The 19,851-nt window shown below is 37.3% G+C and overlaps 1 long non-coding RNA gene across 1 annotated transcript; it reads left to right on the plus strand.

The window, feature by feature from the left end:
• The first annotated feature begins 8,301 nt into the window (after positions 1–8,301).
• LOC141911399 (uncharacterized) lies at positions 8,302–16,933 on the plus strand. The gene is made up of 3 exons (XR_012620037.1): positions 8,302–8,340; positions 16,642–16,755; positions 16,836–16,933. It is a non-coding gene; the product is annotated as an uncharacterized LOC141911399 (long non-coding RNA).
• The last annotated feature ends 2,918 nt before the right edge of the window (positions 16,934–19,851 follow it).

Consider the following 19,851-nt stretch of genomic DNA (forward strand, 5'->3'; position numbering starts at 1 on the left):
AACATGGGTTCAACGAGCTAGTGTATACGTAGCCTCAGTCTATGATGCCTTTTGATATTACAGTCAACCCTGCAAAATCGTCATGGAATTAGTCGTATCATCACATCTCTCGTATAATTATTATTTTGTTCCCAATTTTTTCTATGAACCTTATGAAATTATGCTTATAACTCGTACTTCATAAGTCGTATTTTCACGTAAGTCGTATCAATTTTGGAAGCTAAAATCTTTTGATTCAAAATGCACCGCGTTAGTCGTAGCCCAATATGCCATAGCAGCAGATAAATATACGCTACGATATTGTCTGTGTAAGTGTTCAGACAGTTAACTTTCAACAGTTAACAGTTTAGACAGTAACTTTCTTGTGACGTTGTCTACATGGTGTACGCGGCAGCTTTTAATTGATTGATTGAGGGTAGATTTCAGCGATATAGGATCTGCACTGCCAGCTCAGGATACGATCGGGAACACGACGAACCATGCTGGAATCTGAGCGTCGTATATATCGTATTTTCATGGGATATTCGTGGAATTCGTATAAAACCACGACTTATAGATAACTTGGAAAATACGACTTGCATATAACTCGTACATCACGTAAGTCGTAGAAAAATTCCCGAGGGCTGAGGGCTATGACTTATGCAGGGTTGACTGTACTAGCAATCCTCGCCTAACTTACACATAGCTTATTCTGAATTTTGATTTACCTGGACACGAACAAAATCATTTTCCGACTTCCTAACATTTTCCGATCCTTGAACTTGTGCCATTTTTGCCTGCCTCGGGTGTGTCCCAATTTAGGTAAGGTTTACTGCATAAATGGCTATGAAATTGGTTTCGAAGTGGTATTGAAAAGCATTGAATAGCTGTGGTCAGGTGATCTCCGATCAGCAAAGCTGTTATGAAAGACGTCAATCAATTCCATACTAGAACTATAGCTCAACAGTGACAACAGCCAATAATTTTAGCTTCGGACATGCCCCTGGTAACTTGAACCTAATGTTTCACTAATAATAAAAGAAGTGTTCACATTTTTTATTCATATGAGAATGTTATTTTTGTTGCTGCACAGTGCTACAAATTAATATTGTAAATAATGATATTTCTATGTGAATAGATGTATAAATATTCTGTAGATATGAAATCGATGATATAAAAGTTTTTATATGCACGTGATAGAATAACAAATAACCTTTTATAGTTTTGGTGTAGACGTAAGCTACGCACATGTACTGGTATTGTCAACCAGTTTCCCGTACTAAGATAAGACTGGCGCGTGTTGTTATGAATCCGTTTCCTGACCACGTTTCCACATAGGGATCGTTCAAACAGTATGTACATGTACGAAAAGTCGCTCATCTCCACGTCTTGTTAAGTTAATGAATACTATTGTTGATGGTAACATGTGACATATTGTAGTAGATAAAACCCACAATAAAAAGAAAAAACTATCTTGTAGCTTAACGTTTCAACTCAATTCTATGAGCCATTATCAAAAACTAAATTTATTATACAGTTAGAACAATACAAAATATAGCAACAAGGTAACTAAGTGATCCCTATAGCTGTTAGTATATAGTGACTAAGGAGTTTATTTTGGGGGGAGAAACCTAAATTGGAATTGACTGTGAAGTCAGAGTTTTTTAGAATAATAGCTGACTCAAGGATTCGACGTTTATATAAATCAGAACAAGGGTATATCAACTGGCTAGAGAAGTCAAAAATATGGCCAGTTTCAAATGTGTGTGAAAAAATAGCACTCTGTGGTTTGGCATTTACAACATCTTTTTGGTGTTCTTTTTTACGTATATGATCGTCCTGTTTCACCTATATAGAATTTATCACATTTACCACGAGGTATTTTATAAACTCCGCAGTCAATAGTATTATCTTTAGGTTTATTGGAACTTAAGTTGTTGATAAGTTTATTATTATATTTGAAAACTACTCCAATATCACACGCGCCTAAAGGTTTTTTAAACCGACTAAAGGAAGGAATATATGGGACAACTAAGCATTTTTCAAACTTGTGGGAACGGGAAGCCTCATTATTTCTGGAAATACCGAAAAATCTTAATCTAGCTTTCTTATGGGCACGATTTAAAAAATGTGTAGGGTAAGCTAATTTAGACAAAGATTCAAATATATGTTTAATTTCATCTTGCAAGAATTCATCGCTACATGTTTTATAGGCTCTCAATAACAGATTTGAAGCGACCCCAAGTTTGATATTTAATTCAGTAAATGAGAAGAAATGAAGATATGATTCAGCATGAGATGGCTTCCGATAGACGGAAAATCTTAACATGTTTAGGCAATTGTGGATTAGAACATCAAGAAAAGGGATTTTTCCATCAACTTCTAATTCAAATGTGAATTTCAAACTGGGATATAAGGAGTTGAGATAATATAAGAAGGAATCGATGTTAAAATTGTCATTTACAAGGCATAATATGTCATCGACATATCGAAACCAAAATTGTGGTAAAATACCATTATAGAGTGGGAGCAGTTCAGATTCAACATGTTCAAGGAAAAGGCAGGATAAAATAGGTGAAAGTGGGTTTCCCATACTCATGCCATATATTTGTTTGAAAAATGTTTCATCAAATTGGAAGAAAGAACTTCCAACACATAAGTCAATCAATTCAAAAATACAATTGACTGGCATATCTAAACTGCTAGAAATATCAGGTAATTTGCCGTTTTAGAAAATCCATAGTGGGTCCAATAGGTACATTAGTAAATAAAGATTTCGCATCAAATGAAATGAATTTACAGCCCTGAGGATTATAATCTTTAAGTCTGTCCATAAGATCAGCACTATGTTTAAGATGTGATTCAGAAAACGTACCAAGTAATGGTGATAATAGTTTAGCAAGGTATTTGGATAGTTTATATGACGGCGAGTTCCGTGTAGAAACAATGGGTCTCAGAGGGGTCCCTTCTTTATGAATCTTAGGTAAACCATAAATATAAGGGAGTGATGGTAATTTGGAAATGAATTTAGAAAGTTTGTCTTTAACATCGGGATATCGATCTCTGATGTTATTAAGCTGGCGATTGTAGGTAGATTGAAATTGGTTTAAAGGGTTTTTATCAAGTCTTTTATAGATACAGGAATCGCTGAGTAAAGTTTCCATTTTCTGTTTATATGTAACAACGTCTTGTATGACTATTTTTCCGCCTTTATCAGCTTTAGAAATACGAATATTAGTTAATTTCTTCAATTCACTAATAGCTATTATAAACCGTCTGGGAAGATAATTATTAATATCATTAGAAAGATGGTTGAATATATCACCAATGTTCATAAAGATGAAGTTCCCTTCAATGCTTTTCTCAGGTAGATAGTCCATAGTAGAAATAAAGTCAAAGAAATCTTTTCTCGTGTGAGGCATGGAGAAGTTCAATCCATATCCTAAAACTTGCATTTGATGTTCTGTCAATTTAGTGGAGGATAAGTTAATCACATTTTCCGAGTTGCTTAATTTGGTCCAATAGCTTTTCTTGATGAGGTTCGCGAGTAGATCTTCATAATGTGATATCTTTTTGTTTCTTTGAAATTTTTGAACTGAGTCTAGTACACCCATGAGTGATGTCCAGATGAAAAAGAATCTTTGTCTAAATTAGCTTACCCTACACATTTTTTAAATCGTGCCCATAAGAAAGCTAGATTAAGATTTTTCGGTATTTCCAGAAATAATTAGGCTTCCCGTTCCCATAAGTTTGAAAAATGCTTAGTTGTCCCATATATTCCTTCCCTTAGTCGGTTTAAAAAACCTTCAGGCGCGTGTGATATTGGAGTAGTTTTCAAATATAATAATAAACTTATCAACAACTTAAGTTCCAATAAACCTAAAGATAATACTATTGACTGCGGAGTTTATAAAATACCTCGTGGTAAATGTGATAAATTCTATATAGGTGAAACAGGACGATCATATACGTAAAAAAGAACACCAAAAAGACGTCATAAATGCCAAACCACAGAGTGCTATTTTTTCACACACATTTGAAACTGGCCATATTTTTGACTTCTCCTCTAGCCAGTTGATATACCCTTGTTCTGATTTATATAAACGTCGAATCCTTGAGTCAGCTATTATTCTAAAAAACTCTGACTTCACAGTCAATTCCAATCTAGGTTTCTCCCCCCAAAATAAACTCCTTAGTCACTATATACTAACAGCTATAGGGATCACTTAGTTACCTTGTTGCTATATTTTGTATTGTTCTAACTGTATAATAAATTTAGTTTTTGATAATGGCTCATAGAATTGAGTTGAAACGTTAAGCTACAAGATAGTTTTTTCTCTTTATTGTGGGTTTTATCATGGACTCTAGAGTCCATGGTTTTATCTATTATTGATATTGGACAGCCACTTGTCTATGGAAACCAATGTGACATATTGATCAACCCTCAGTTGTTCATGCGTCACATAAATAAACCACTTCTCCCTGTGTAGCTGATGCCTAAAGTCCAGCAGAATCCTCAACGTCGGGAGGCAGTCCCACAAATCAGAGATAAGCTGTTGTAATGTTCAGCTGAGTAGGCATAACCTGGGACCATCGATTTTGGTCCAACTTATGCCTATTCCGAGTTAAGCTCATTTGTAAAATTTGCTATTTTTCGTATGATAAGTTAAGCATACGCTAAAGGAAGACGTGCTTGTGATAGATACATAATATACCATATGATTTTCATTCTTTGAAAATAAATGCGGTGACCAAAAAATATGTTCGTTGTAACCGGTAGTTCGTTATATCCAGCATGAAATTAATGATATTTTCGTACTAGGGACGAAATTTAATTGTTATATCTGATAAATAATTGTATCCGAGTTCATTTTAACGAGGTTCCGCAGTAGAATATTTTCTCTAGTTTTAGAATTATCATTTTCATAAGCCGCGATCACACGAGCGTTTTTGGCCCAGGCCAAATTTTGCCCGACCAGAAACGTTGTACCAAGCCTGAGCCAAATTTTAGCACTTGACAAATGATAGCGTTTGAATTGCAACTGGTACCGGAAATGACCTACTTTGCTTTATTTGAGCATTGTTTAATAACGAGTGAATGGTTTTCGTGTAAACGTGCTCTCTAAATTAGGCACGGGCCAAATTGGTCTCAGGGCCTGACCCGTGCCAATTTGGCCGGGCCAAATCATTTACGTGTGATCGCGGCTACATACATGTAGCTTGACATAAAAATTTTATTCAAGCGACAGGCGTTGCGAATCTTCGAGCTAAAATACCAATGCCAGCTTCAATCCTATCGTGTTTCGTTTACAACGTATTAGGGGAGGGGGAGGAGTAAATGCAATTGTGTACTGTAATGCTTAATTTAGATGAAAATAAGGCCGATTTTATGTACGGGGGGGGGGGGGGTTATCGGGGTTGACTGTACATGGTATTACTGAGCTAATCCCGTGGCCATAACTTGAAAATGGATCGAAGGAACTTGTCTGTTAATGTTTAATACTGATACTTATTCATTAAAAGTCCTGCCACCTATGCGTTGTCTGAAGCACGTATTCTGTTAAGACGGATCGTGAAATCTTTTATCCTACTTAGCTAAACATATAGAAATGTACTACAATTTCTCAATTGGACGGAGATATTTTATCCAAGTCCGATTATAATTTGTGCTATCTTATTCCCAAATGGCCCGGAACTTCAGGTATTGTCTGACGTATGTGCCTATATCCGAGTTGAGCGTTTCTGACATATGCGTAATCTCCTTAATATAGGCGTCATATGATGTTCAAGTCATCTCCATTTGGGTGCTTATCGTGTATTTCAATGAGGTTTTGACAGATGCTACTGTGCAAAACTGGGTTACTCAGTTTTTGCATTTCAATTTCTATTAGGCATATTTCAATTAAATTTAATTCACTTTTCGCATTATTATATGAATCAACTTTCAATGAAATCAATTCCATACGTGAGTGGGAAAGTCAGTCTTTTTATCTACAGGGCAAGTGTGAAGTCCGATTGAATTGTTTGATCAAGTTTGGTTTCGGGAGCCTAACAATCCAGTTAAATTGAATTTCGATTGACCGATCTTCGCAATGTATGATGATGATGCGATAAATCTAATTACATGTACATGTACCCTGCCATATCCATGGTATTTGGAAGAATTTCGTACGTATTTAGGAAACAGAAAAATAAAGACATCTTAAAAACATGTGTTTTCAATTGAGTTAGCCCCTGTGTTCAAGATAATGCCAGTAACTCTTGTACGTAGTCACTTAGAATATGTCATCAAACTTTTGATAATCCCAAGTAAAGCCATCGTTGTGGGTGATGATGTGTTCTGTCATTATGTCCTGAGATATTTGGGTTAGGGGATTTACATTTATTTGTATTAAAAAAAAAGCAAATGATATTGAACGACAATGTACGTATGTACATATTTTTGTATGAAAGAAAATTTTGTGTACATAATAATACAAGAAATATCGATGTTGAATACATAAATAAATGAATAAACTCTGAGAGAATGCGTTTATTGAACTGTATCGTGGCTAGTATTATGACTGCTCCATGAGTATAGCGGGCGAGTGGTGAACAAAATGTTTGATCCCGGAAAGCCAGGTCGTGGTTCTAACCCCAATTTCAATTATACCGTATTGTCCTAGGGGAAGGCATTTGTCCTCATTGCCTCTCTCACCCAGGACTAGATGAGTACCTGGCCTGATACAGACAGGACTCTGGAACAGTGGAACCCCATCGTAACAGCGAAATTCACGGGACCAGAAAATAAGTTCGTTATATCCAGTGTGAAAATAATTGAATTTTCTTATTCGGGACGAAATTCTATATTTGTTATATCCGACGAATCGTTGTATCCGGGTTCGTTTAACAAGGTTCCACTGTACTCTTAACTCGAATCTTATGAAGTCGAAAAACTCTGTTCAACTTGAAATTGATTTTTCTGCCTCCTATGTTCATACTTTAAAGTACTACGCAAAAATGCTTTACTGTTTCTTGAAACACAAGACGTCACCACAAGACATGATAACGCTGCCTATATGGAACGTTCGTCGTGTTTACTATTATACCTCCGCGGACCTGACTGTATTACCCGGTCTAAGCTACGAGCAATTATCTGAACAGAGTTATCTGAATTATCTGATTGCTCGTAGGTCTAAGCATGGACGCATAAACTAGATTATAATATACGTATAATCTAGTTTATACATCCATGGTCTAAGTCACTTCTCAATAGCGTGCGGTAGACAATCAAGAGGTGTGCCGTGCGGACGACATGGACGCGGCCTCCGGCGTCTTCTTCTCGGCGCTTCCCGTTTATTGGCGTCCGGCATGTTACGTCGGAATGCGGCTAAAGAATATCCCGTTAAAGGCCTTCGTTCAATATGTCGTTACTCGTAAAAAACCGACTTCCTTTCGCTATATATTTTGATGAGATTTCCCTGTTCTTGTAATGGGATACCGGCAATGCTCTGAGGGAAGCGAGGATTCAGCGATATCCGCCAGGGTCGCTAGGTTTTTCCGTAAAAATTACCTACACATTCAAATACCTTTCGGAACCTTGACGTTTTAAAAAATCCAACTTTGAAGCTGGCTAAATTTATCAAATTAGGTCTAGATGTGTATAGATCCCCCGGCAGTATGTAAATAATATGTTGTTGTTAACGTTTGTTATGTTTTAAAACACCTTTATTTCCCGTTTTTGTAAATAATTGTAACAGTTTTTTTCCTCCATATACCATGGAAATGGTTGGAGTGTAATTAACATTCGTATTCGTATTTGTATTCGTACCACGTTCAATTTCTGCAATTAAATTCGCGCCAACTTCTCTGATTATCAAATCGACTTTTTAGTGAAATCTACAACCGAGTGGGAAAGGGAATCCTATATGTATTCTATGACTCGTTTGATAATTTCCGGATTTGAAAGCCTAAAAACTTTCATTGAAAATGAACTACTATTTTTCAATGCGAATGACACTGTTTTGTTGTGCCTGGGTGGTGCCGATATCCCATTAGATCATGGAGCTCTCGAGTACCCAATAGATCTGTGAACTTTGTCTTAAATTTTGTGAATCGAATACAAAACATCAAACTTGTCGAGTATTGTCTAACATGCGGTGTTCACGAAATCAGTCGTCTGCATAGTCACAGCCGACCAGCAGGCCCCAGATGCCATCTACTGTTAGACCATGACCATCATCTGTCATCAATCATTGTCCGTTAGCTGAAGATAAACAGGAATCAGGCTAACGCCTATCAAACGCCATTTGGCCATATCTACTAGACACGCGCTATCATTTTTTTCGCAGTAGTCAGTCGAAGACATATAGAACAAAAATGGTGAGTCTTTACCTTTTGTTTTATATTTCGTATTTGAATCGATCAGGAAATGAGTGTTGCACCACAGTTGCTGAAAAAGGTCTTAGAATCCCAGGCATACCATTTCGAAAGTTACTGTTCATGTGGATGGACCTCGTTACAGGGGAAATCTGTGTTAGTCAAAACCAATAAGTTCTATCCAGCATGAAGTTATTAAAATTCTTTATGCTACGTGGGACGAATTTGTGATATCAATAGATCGTTATTTCCATGGTCATTACAACAACGTTCCTCTGGTAAGGAGTAAGAATTCAAAGATATTACGGGAATGATCAAATTAAGTTTCTCCATACTAAAATTCTTATCGAGATTGTCGGAAAAAATGGCTAAGGTTTTACGTAGAATGATCGCATCTTTTAACCATAGATTTTATTTTCTTTATACATAATCATACAAAATAACATGACAAATTATCCACAAATCGCCCAAGGACATTATATGTGGTTGAAAAGAGTTAATTAAAGTAGAATATAGATACAGATGACTTCAACTATCTTATGATTTCAGGTTAATTATTTTGATAGAAGAGAAAAATGCCTGCTTTGCTAGTTCTGCCTGGAGTCTAGTTAAATACCTCAGTTTTAAACTTAGTTTTGATTTAATTCAGCATTTACATGTACAATAGAAATTATGTATAAATATGTGTGTAACTTTCTAGTATATAGGACGGTAGTTTTTGGTCAAAGACCTTGCGGTTTACTTGACTAGCTTGTAGTTTAACTCAGAATTTAAATATCTATGACCATTTAATAGAAAGTCTAACCGGTTCTTTATACTCAGGTTCTCATACAATTGAAGTACCCGTAGATCGTTTTCTTCTAGGAAGACATGGAGTTCATTCGATACCGCGATACGGGCGGGTCTACGACACTTTACAAAAAGATTTGCGGTGTCGAATCGTTCCCTACATTACCCGCAGAGAAAATCGAAATCACTAAAGTTATGCATATAAAAATGGTAAGGTAGTAGAAAATCTACCCGAAGCCTGTTAAGACTGATCTCTTCTTTGCGACTAAGAGATTTAATTGAAAGGGTACTAGTGGTAATTTGGTTAGATATAGTCGTATTCCTAGATTTGAACTGAGATATGGTTCCAGACCCACGGGTAGGTAATCAATGCTATTCCAAAGTGACATGAGGTAAAAAGCAGGTGACGAGCGGATTTTAGAAGATTGGAGAGCAGGAAAGGTGAACGACGTTCGCTCACGAAGAGTGCGAACAGGGATCGACTTATAATTGCTGAAAATTTGTGATACATATAGGGGGCGGTTTTCTGCGAACTTTAAACATATAAATTCCCATACGTTTCTTCTTGCGGATTCCAAGTGATTTCCAATTTAGTATATCAAAAATTTTATTTGTATTATTGTATTGTAAACTCTGTAACAATCTTTTATGCAAATAAATCATATCATTAGACCCATGGAGACACCCAGAGACCAAAGTAGCTGCTCTGCAATGTAGTCTTTGCAGGCAATGTGGACAATATAAATGATTTATAGATGGTGTTTAAGTGGGATGATTTGATAGATTTAGTCAATGGTTTTATGGGATTTAACAGTTTTTGAACTTTGTTTTCTAGCTACAGAACGTGTGCAGAGTAGGTGAGATTGTGATCAAGAACAAATCCTAGATGTTTATGAGAGTTTTTGTGGAATAACATAGTCATATACAATTAAGGGGATATAGTTCCTAGTGCCTCTTTTTGTAAACGTAATATCACAGCTCTTTGAAGGTTTAAATTTGAGACCCCATAAGGCCGACCATTTAGCTATTTTTCTAATATCATCCTGGACGTATCGGCCCCACTCCGCGCGGTTGCGCCACCGCACGGGATTTACGCGAAGCAGCAAACACAAACATGGCCACTCTCTCAATTTTCAATGATAGAAATAGTGTGTGCATTTCAATTATTTCGGCTGTTAGGGTTTTAAGGCACAATATAAGTTGATGATGTGATATGGCGATGTTAATTAATGATAATTCCGCAGTGAAGCTAGTCACGAACGGTGCCGATTGAGTGTACAGCTCCCAAAAACACTGAAATGTGCGTAGTTGCGTAACTATTTGCAGTGAATTGCAGACGAAACATGAAGCCTTAACGGCCGTTTAAAAAAAAATTATACCAATCGCAATTGTAAAATAAAAATGAGATAGAACCTAAGTTAAAATTCTGGCCATTTCTAAAATGTTATTACTAATTTTTAGTCAGTGCCGAACGTTTAGTTTTCCTACAATAATGAGGGGTGGTAGGTAGTCATGCAATTCAAGTCATCATTTATTACACGTTACTTCCGTGTTGTTGAAAATCTCGCGAGTCCTGGACCAAACCCCATTGAACAATGTGATCTGTGTGTTGGCTACAAATGCACACAGATCACACTACTACCCATTACACACTCCAGTACCCACAGCTTTCATATATCCATCCAAATATTTAGAGTGTCTTTCTTCCTGGATAATGCTATTTGCAATTTGGGAGTTTTTTGGGTCGACTGGCATGTATAGGGAAGTGTCGTCAGCATAGAGGTAAGTGTTTGATGATAGATTATCTGGGTCAATGTACAAAAGAAAAGGTATGGGCACCGAGCTATTAATGTATCCATCAGGTGATAATTTAGAAAGTGTACCATTTACTCGGACTCGAGTTTTGCGATTTTCTTGTTAGCTTCGTAAAAGTGCAAGTAATGTGCCGTTTATTCCATTAGGTTAATTTATGTAATAGTAAACGGTGAGGAATTGTATCAAAGGCAGCCGCCACATCTAAAAACACTGCCCGTACATCTAAATTTCTCATTTCTCTCAAACTGTTCATGAATATAGGAAGAAAGACTAAGGATTTGGTCAGATGTAGAGTGGGCAGGGAGAAAGCCCGATTGATTATTGTAAATGAGATTATTGGCTAGTGTGTTTTAGTAAAGGATTGAAAATGACTCTTTCGAAGAGTTTTGATACCGTACTTAGAAGGGTAATCGGGCGATAGTTGTTGGGGTCATTACGGTTTTCCTTTTTATATATAACCGAAATTGATCCAAGTTTCCAGATATCTAGAAATTTTCCAGAAACGATTTGTTGTTAAAAAGTGCTGCCAATAGAGGGGGGACTAGGGGCTACAAGCTTAAGCATTTTGTTTGTGATTCCATCGAGACCGTTTGCTTTATCCCTTTCAAGGGCGTTGATTATTGTCAGGACGTATGCAGACGACGTATGTTCTACAGCGATATCGTTAAAACAACGGATAGGGAAATTGGGAAGGTGTTCGTATTCGCGGTTTAGGTGATACTTGTTCGAAAATTAGACGAGAAGATACACAATATCCGTGTATGATGATGACGAGAGAAATCCCACAATAACGAAGCCAAGATTGAAAAATTCTGTATCAGAATGATTGTATTTGAGGAGCGACGTTTCGGCTAACAACTGTTAGCCATCATGTTCTCAGTACGCCTGATGATAACAGTTGTTAGCCGAAACGTCGCTCCTCAAATACAATCATTCTGATATAGAATTTTTCAATCTTGGCTTCGTTATTGTGGGATTTCTCTTGTTCGAAAATATTTTAAAGAAGAGATCAGCCTTATCAGCACCTGACATACATGTCACATTTTTATCGATATGCACTACAAATTTGGTACAAATTTGTTGCCAAGTACTTTTTTATTATTTTCCAATATGATTTGGAGCTTTTATCCGAAGTTTCTAATTCTTTCAGAACTTTGGCATTGTAGTCAGCTTTAGTTCTCTTAATGAGATTATTGGCAATATTATTTTGATGTTGATATATTCACGATCCGCTATTAGAGCTGTATGTTTGTATTACCTATAGTATTTATTCCTTAGTTTAATAGAATTCTTGATCTGTTCATTGATCCAAGGTTGGTCATTTTTCTTTCAATATAAGTTTAGTTGAGGACACGTGCCTGTTTATTATATCCATAAGCATAGTTGTAAATCGAACAACAGCTTGGTCACTGTCGTGGCATGCCAGAACAGGCTGCCAATTAGTATTGGCAACATCTTTGTTTAGAATGTCGACGTGGCATTTGTCATATTTCCACACAACCTTTATTGCTGATGGAGTCGATGAAAACCTATCCGGTAGCAAAAAAGAAATTGAACGATGGTCTGATACCTATTGGGGGAGAACTTTCCTCAGGTTTCTTCCCGGTGAGTCGGTTATCAGTGAGTCGATGCACCAGCTACTAGTGGGGGGTAATACGTATCGGCTCATTGATATACTGACATAGAGAAAGTTAATCTAATATTTCATTTATCTCGCGGCCTGCTGTGTCTGTAACGTCCCCATTTACACCAGCGATTATGTTTGGCGTTAAAATCACCAGAAACAAATAGCATTGTATTCATTTGGTTATTTATACTCTGTTGAACAGATGATAGTGTCGTCTTAAGTTGCATAATAAAAAGCCGCCTTTCAGCTGGTGTCTGGGATGGAGATCGGAAGTTAAAGCCAAACAATCACATTCATATTACGGTGTCTTATATTAAGCCAAACTCAATTTGGTGAATGACTCATAAGATCGTGTCGTATATTGAAGGTTACTGAGTTATGGATACAGACAAGCAGACCACGACTTTCAGCAGTGTAACAACCTATAAATGATCGCATTCTAAGGATGTATAACAAATAAACATTCATACTATTTCGTATCATCATATAAACTAGGGATGTTTGATACTTATATTATGACAACCCAACATGATTCACTGAGTGATTTTAATATTTGAACACGTGAAGTAACTAATGAAACCTCTTGTATATCAAATGGTCTCGTGTACACACTAGAGAAAAGAAAGAAGTTTATCTTACATTTATTCCTACCACCCGTAGAAGTAGTAGCAGCAGCAGCAGCAGCAGCAGCAGCTTGTAGCTCGTGGTATTTCTATGATTTTGGTGAGTTTCAATGTCATTGGGTTTTGTATATGGTCACCAGGGGCGTTGAATGGTAAGGTAACTTAGTATTTCCATATTATATTGGTACCTATGCATATTTTGTAACTACAATCAATTGCAAATTGTAGCTCATGGATTATTCTATGATTTTGGTGAGTTTCAATGTCATTGGTTTTTGTATATGGTCACCAGGGGGCGTTGTATTGTACAATACATTAGTTTTTCCATACTGGTATCTATGCATATTTTGTAACCACGATCAATTGCAAGGTTGTAGCTCTTGTCATATCTTATGATTGTGGTGAGTCTTAAGGCCATTTGGGTTTTGTATATGGCCACCAGGGGGCGTTGAATAGTAAGATCACTTAGTGCAGTTGCGGGTATGGATTCTTCACCAATGTTATGGTCGCGTATGTCTACCAGTGTTGTGAATCCGGGTTGGGTTCTCCAACTAGCGTTGTGGTAATGATTTTCCCGACGATGTTGCGAGGGACACTCTCTTAGGTCGGATCTCAGTCCTTGTCCTTGGTCTTGACTTTCTTACACGGCTCCCGGATATAACTTAACAATTTGTTAAGTTATCTTTCGTTTATTTTCTCTTACCAGATGTATACAAGATCATTCCCCGGAGCTCTCCCTAAAACCTCTTCTCTCCAGCCACCTCTAAAGCTTTCTTAAACCCTTTTATATTATTTTATCTTTAGTAACGTGTGCAGGCCCTCTTCCACACATGGCTTGGAATTCATGGATTGTCACGTATTCATACGTCACAACATTCCTCCCATCCATGTATGGGTGATGACGTATCTGCACACGTCACAATTACCTATAAATATCCTTTTGCACTCACCAGAGCTCATGGCCGCGCCATATTAGGTTTACCTACGTAGACACATACGTCAGTTCCAGACTTGTTTATTTATATAACTTCTATTTTTGTTTATGTATGACGTACGCATCAACGCAGGTTGCCTGGCAATAAAAACACTAGCCATGAACTCCAGCTTCCGTACATTTATCCAAACTACTAAACTATCAGAACAACTGTACTTCCATACTATATTGGTACCTATGCATATTTTGTAACTACAATCAATTGCAAATTGTAGCTCATGGAATATTCTATGATTGTGGTGAGTGTCTAGGTTATTGGTTTCAGTATATGGTCACCAGGGGGCGTTGAATAGTAGAATAAATTAGTACATGTATTTCCATATCATATTGGTACCTAGGCATATCTTGTTACCACAATAAATTTCAAAATTCTAACTCATGACATGTTCATGATTGTGGTGAGCGGCAAGGTATTTGGTGTTTGTATATGGGCACCAGTGGGCGTTGAATAGTACAATAACTTAGTCATATTTTATTGGTACCTAGGCATATTTTGTTACCACGATCTATTGCTTAGTTGTAGCTCTTAACATGTTCTATAAACATAGTAAGTTTCGAGGTATTTGCTTTTTGCATATGGTCACCAGGGGCGTTCAATAGTAGGATAACTTTGTATTTGCATAGAATATGCAAATTCGAAAACAACACATGCAAATTCGACTTCACACGCTTAGTTTAAGGAATCACACACTGTGAATTCGATTTCCCACAAAAGAATTCACACGTGTGAATTCGATTTCAACTTGTTTTTCATTTTCAAACTCCCTGAAAATGACCATGACAGGCAGGTGTTTATTTCAATTTTCTCTAAACATGAATTTTTGGGAATATTGACTAACAGCAGGCAGCATTTGTACTTTTAATAGAAATATTTGGAATCAACCTTTCTTTGTTACCTTAAAGCTAATATACCCAGGCTTTTATTAGTGAAATGTGTCAAAAATAGGTTTGCGGGCATTCACTCAGACAAGAACCGAGAAATCACTACATATACTCCTACTGCTGAATGCAAACATCGCCAGAAATGTCATTTACACAGTCTTCGTGCTTTGCTGATTGATTAACACGAAGGACCAAGGCAGGTCTTGGGTGGTGCGTGTCCAATTTCACACGCAACAATACCATCTTCAATGTACTTTGTCGAACGAATTTATCCGAACCACCTGGAGATAACATTTCAACTTTGTAACCAAACTCGTGACCCGTAGTAACGGTAGTTTGAACCCCAATAAAATGGAAAATGCGACAAGAATGCAATCCGACACTCGCCCGAACGGATTTTCGCACTCGGCCGGAAATAAGAGATAATTAGGTATCATTCCTTGGCCTAATGTTTGATGATAATTCCGGAATTGGAAATGTTTAACTAGCTTCCAACAACAAGAGTAGAAATGAATGGCAAATTATCGTTTTGGCAGAGCAGTTCCTCTTTCATTTTGATTGCTAATGGATACCTGATGGTTTTCAATGGGTGAAATATTTGCTATTGGCTACGTTGAATGAAAATAACGTATTACGTATATGATGATTGTCGGTCTTAGGCCGAAATGAAAACAAGAAAACTAAAGCTAAAAAATGATACCTTTTTCTCCGCAGCGGCCGGGTCGAAAAGAATCATGCTGAAAATTCTTAGAAATAAAATCCTGTCGGCCCCTTCGAAAAGCAGGTGTGAATTTGATCTAAAATAAAATCCGGCCTGCTGGGTGAATATAAAACTTAATTTGAGCTGATATTTATAATTTATTGTACATAAATCGGGAGAACTTCATCGGAGCGACACGCGCACCAATCCACTGAATCCTTGCTCGATAAAAAAGACATTAGCGATAGTAGCGCTTGTGAAGGTTCAACGCCGTTCATGTTCACGGTGATTAAATTGAACATGATGCTTATGAGTCAATGAAAATTTATAGGGCCCAATTGGTATCCCGTATGTATTTCATTTTAGAAAAATAACTTTGGTTTACCATGTTTATGTAGGAACATCGTTCTCACGCTTGGGGCCACGGAAGGAGTTGAGTGTTTGCTTATTCTTCACTTATTCTTTCTAAAGGCTGAGCGAGTCGAACCATTTTACCTGGTATAGTTAAATAATTTGCATAGAACAGAAAATACAGATAAACGAGCGGGAACACCCACTCTCTGTCTTCGTGACAAAATTCGCCTGTAGTATTTTTTGTTACTTAATACCGGTGGCAATATGTCATTTGAAACTGTCGAACCCCGATATATTGATGCCGTACACGCCCTCTCAAAAATAATTATCAAAATTTAGATGAAAAGAGATGAAATGTATTTAGTTGTGCAGATGTATACTGCATAAACATGAAAAATTAGTGCGCAATACATATTGTCAACAACATTCGCGCTGCCGCGTTGGTCTGTCCTCTTTTCCCGGATGATTTGATTGCAGTTTCAAATATCACCCTGAATATCATATAAATTATATATTTCAGAGATCGTTTACAGTACAATTGCTGCTACTGGTGTGTATAACCACAGTTGCCACGATAAATGATGAAAAGATTTTTAGCATAGAAGAAGATATTGCTAAGAGGCACTGCCAAGATGTTAGTTTGTGAAAGAAAGTATTTTTATGGTTAAAATCGATCGATACCGAGATGAACAATTTAGTGAAATTTCCTTTCAGAATTGTAGCTTGGAAATGATAGTGTGTGCATCGCGATGTGAAAATGGAAACATCGTATGCGTGAACAAGTGTGACAGCAACAAGATTATTTGTCAAAACAGTTGTTAGGCGATATGCTGAAAAGTGTGCCAAAGATGTTTCATCTTCGACAAATAAGCACTCCATTAAAGTAGAATATTGGCCTGAATAAATTATCTTCCATTACTTTCATCTTATTGTTATGGGAAAACGATGATTCACACTTTCCAAGCGCACGACGCAAGATCGCCGAGATTGATATATTGCCAGTGGTACGAAAAATGTCTCGTTTTAGCGGCCGCGCCGTGGCATATTTTTAGCCCACTTGGGACTTAAGTCCCAGCGTTCACTTTTCGTCCGCCTGGCCACTGTTCGTTCGTCCGTATTCAGGGCCGTCGGAACAGGGGCGGCAGTTTTTTTTGCTTAACAAAATTTTTTTCAAAAGCACGCTGTACCGCGTAGCAGCTCGTCGTTCTCTGTACTAGGTGGTTGGCTCACGACTTATCATGCTTCTGTGTAAATGAGACCGTGAAATGTCCCCAAAACGCATCTCCGGCGATTGAATTTTCAAAATTTTTCTAGGGCAGGGCCCCAGACCCCCTTCAGAAATAAGCCTCGCCACTGAAAAATTCCTTCCGACGTCTCTGGTATTTTGGGAAGTTTTGAAGATGCTTTGATGGATTGTCTCGATCCGTTGGTTTATACTGATCCGCAGCAAGATTTCGTAGTAGCTAAGAAATGTTTGTATTGTTGGCTTTTGTATGCGTTGGTGGTTATCAATTTTTTTTTAAATATATATAAAGCTTTATTTCAGGGAAAATTTTACAATATGTTATTTTGCTAAGGTCAAAAGTCGACATTAATAGCAAAGTTATAAATATTTAATATTGAAAAGACCGCTATGTAGAAAAAAGACTATTACAATTATTAAGAACAAAATAATAATAATAATAATAGTAGTAGTAGCAGTAGCAGTAGCAGTAGCAGCAGCAGCAAGTTTCTTTCAGCTATATTTTGGTAGGTACTGAAGAGTGATAAGACATAAGAGGGGTGTATACATTTTGAAAATTTATACATGAAAACTTTTTGTCACTCGAGGCACCTGATTGATAATGATTGCCAGTTAAGGACATCTAAAACTTTTTCTCTACTAGAACCCATGATACAGCCAGATACTATGATAGCAGATTGGTGATGGAGCCGTTCAAGCCTATCTAGAGTTGTTTTGTTGGCGCTACTAAATATTACATCAATACTCAAAGTGTGGGTATATAAATGAACTGTAGATTGTGTTCAGGTGTCGTGATTTTAATTTATGCTTTAATGATTTTAGCGGATTTAAAAGCTTTTGTACCTTTTCATAAATAGATTCAACATGTTTTTTGGAAACGTAGATTTGAGTCTAAGATAAAACCAAAGTGCTTATGTGACGTTTAACTTGGGATACGAATACCGTTTAAAAAAAAAGGATTATAATTCTTGATGTCACTTTTACAAAATGTGACATCACAACTCTTACTAGGCTTAAACTCAAGATCCCAGCAAAGTGCCCACTTCGAGATATTATCAAGATCTGACTGGACGGCTCGATTACCAGGGTACGGGTCAGTTGGATCAATACTAGAATATAAGGAGGTATCATCTGCATACAAAAACACAGTACTGCTTAATCCATCGGGAAGATCATTAATATACAACAAAAATAGCAATGGACCCAAAATTGATCCCTGTGGTACGGAGCTGGCCAAAAAACTGGTTCGATAAGATTCAAGCTGGCCGATAAGGGGCTATTCTTGTTCGCAAAAATCGGCACTTTTTACACATTTTTGAAGTTTTCAAAGTAAATTTTGAAAACGCTTCTATTAATTATCTAGGTCTTTCACACATATTTGTACCCCCTATGGTGTATCAGCAAAAGTACATCGGTCGATCGGACACAAGATAGCTGTCATCTTAGCCTTTTTTGTGTCATGTTTCATTGGATCCTTGAACATATCCGACAGACAGATTTTCCGATCAGTGATGCGCGACGCAATATCGGTAGCCATTTTAGTGTCATCAGTCCTCATAGAAAAAGTTTTTATTTTGTGGAAAGTATTGACGGGTTTTAACTAATAGTTTGATCAGCGGCGAATCCAAGGGGAGGGGCACAGTGTGCGCGTGCACCCCTCCTTAAGTCCTCATTAGTTTGTGATTGGTTTTTTTATAAGTAATGAAGTGAAATTTGGGAAAAATCAATATTTAATTTGCGAATAGAAACGTTCTCTCTGATTGTGCCTAGAGCACGTCTCCACGCATCTTTTTATAAGAAATTCTGGGGGAGGACGCCTAGACCTTCCATCCCAATGCGTGCACCCCCTCTCTGAAATCCTGGATCCACCGCTGACTGATATTTGATCAGTGGTATCTCTGTCGCATCACCTCCTCGGACACGTGGAATTGGGTTGCAAAGTTTTTTGTTCTCGCCACCGGGGGAGTTGTAAATATCAAATTGTATACAATTTGCCTATTTGTATCATGGTACCTATTAATATTTTGTAACCGCAGTCAATTGTAAAATTGTAGCTCATGACATGTTCTATGGTGAGTTTTCAGGTCATCGGCGTCGTATGTAGTCACCAGGGAGCGTTGAATAGCCAAAAAACTTAATATTTTCATATTGTATCAGTACCCAGGCATATTTTGTAACCACAATCTTGTAGCTCATGTGACGTACTCCATCATTGTGGTGAGGAGGTCATTGGCCTATATGTTTTTGTTCACCATTGGGCGCTGGATAGCCAAATAAAAAAGCATTTTCAAATGTCTGAAAATGTACCAATGTATAGAACAAGAGGACCATATGGTCCATCCGGAACAGCTGTTTAAAATTGACTACCAGCAGCGTATAGTGGATCGCCAGCAGATTTGTCGTCAGTGAAAACTACGCACGCACGGGGTACAGGAAATTTCTTTCAATGGTGTCTGTCACTCTGCCTAGGTGAATAAACCCCAATTG

Source organism: Tubulanus polymorphus, chromosome 9 (assembly GCF_964204645.1).
Source record: "Tubulanus polymorphus chromosome 9, tnTubPoly1.2, whole genome shotgun sequence".
Taxonomy (NCBI): Eukaryota; Metazoa; Nemertea; class Palaeonemertea; order Tubulaniformes; family Tubulanidae; genus Tubulanus; species Tubulanus polymorphus.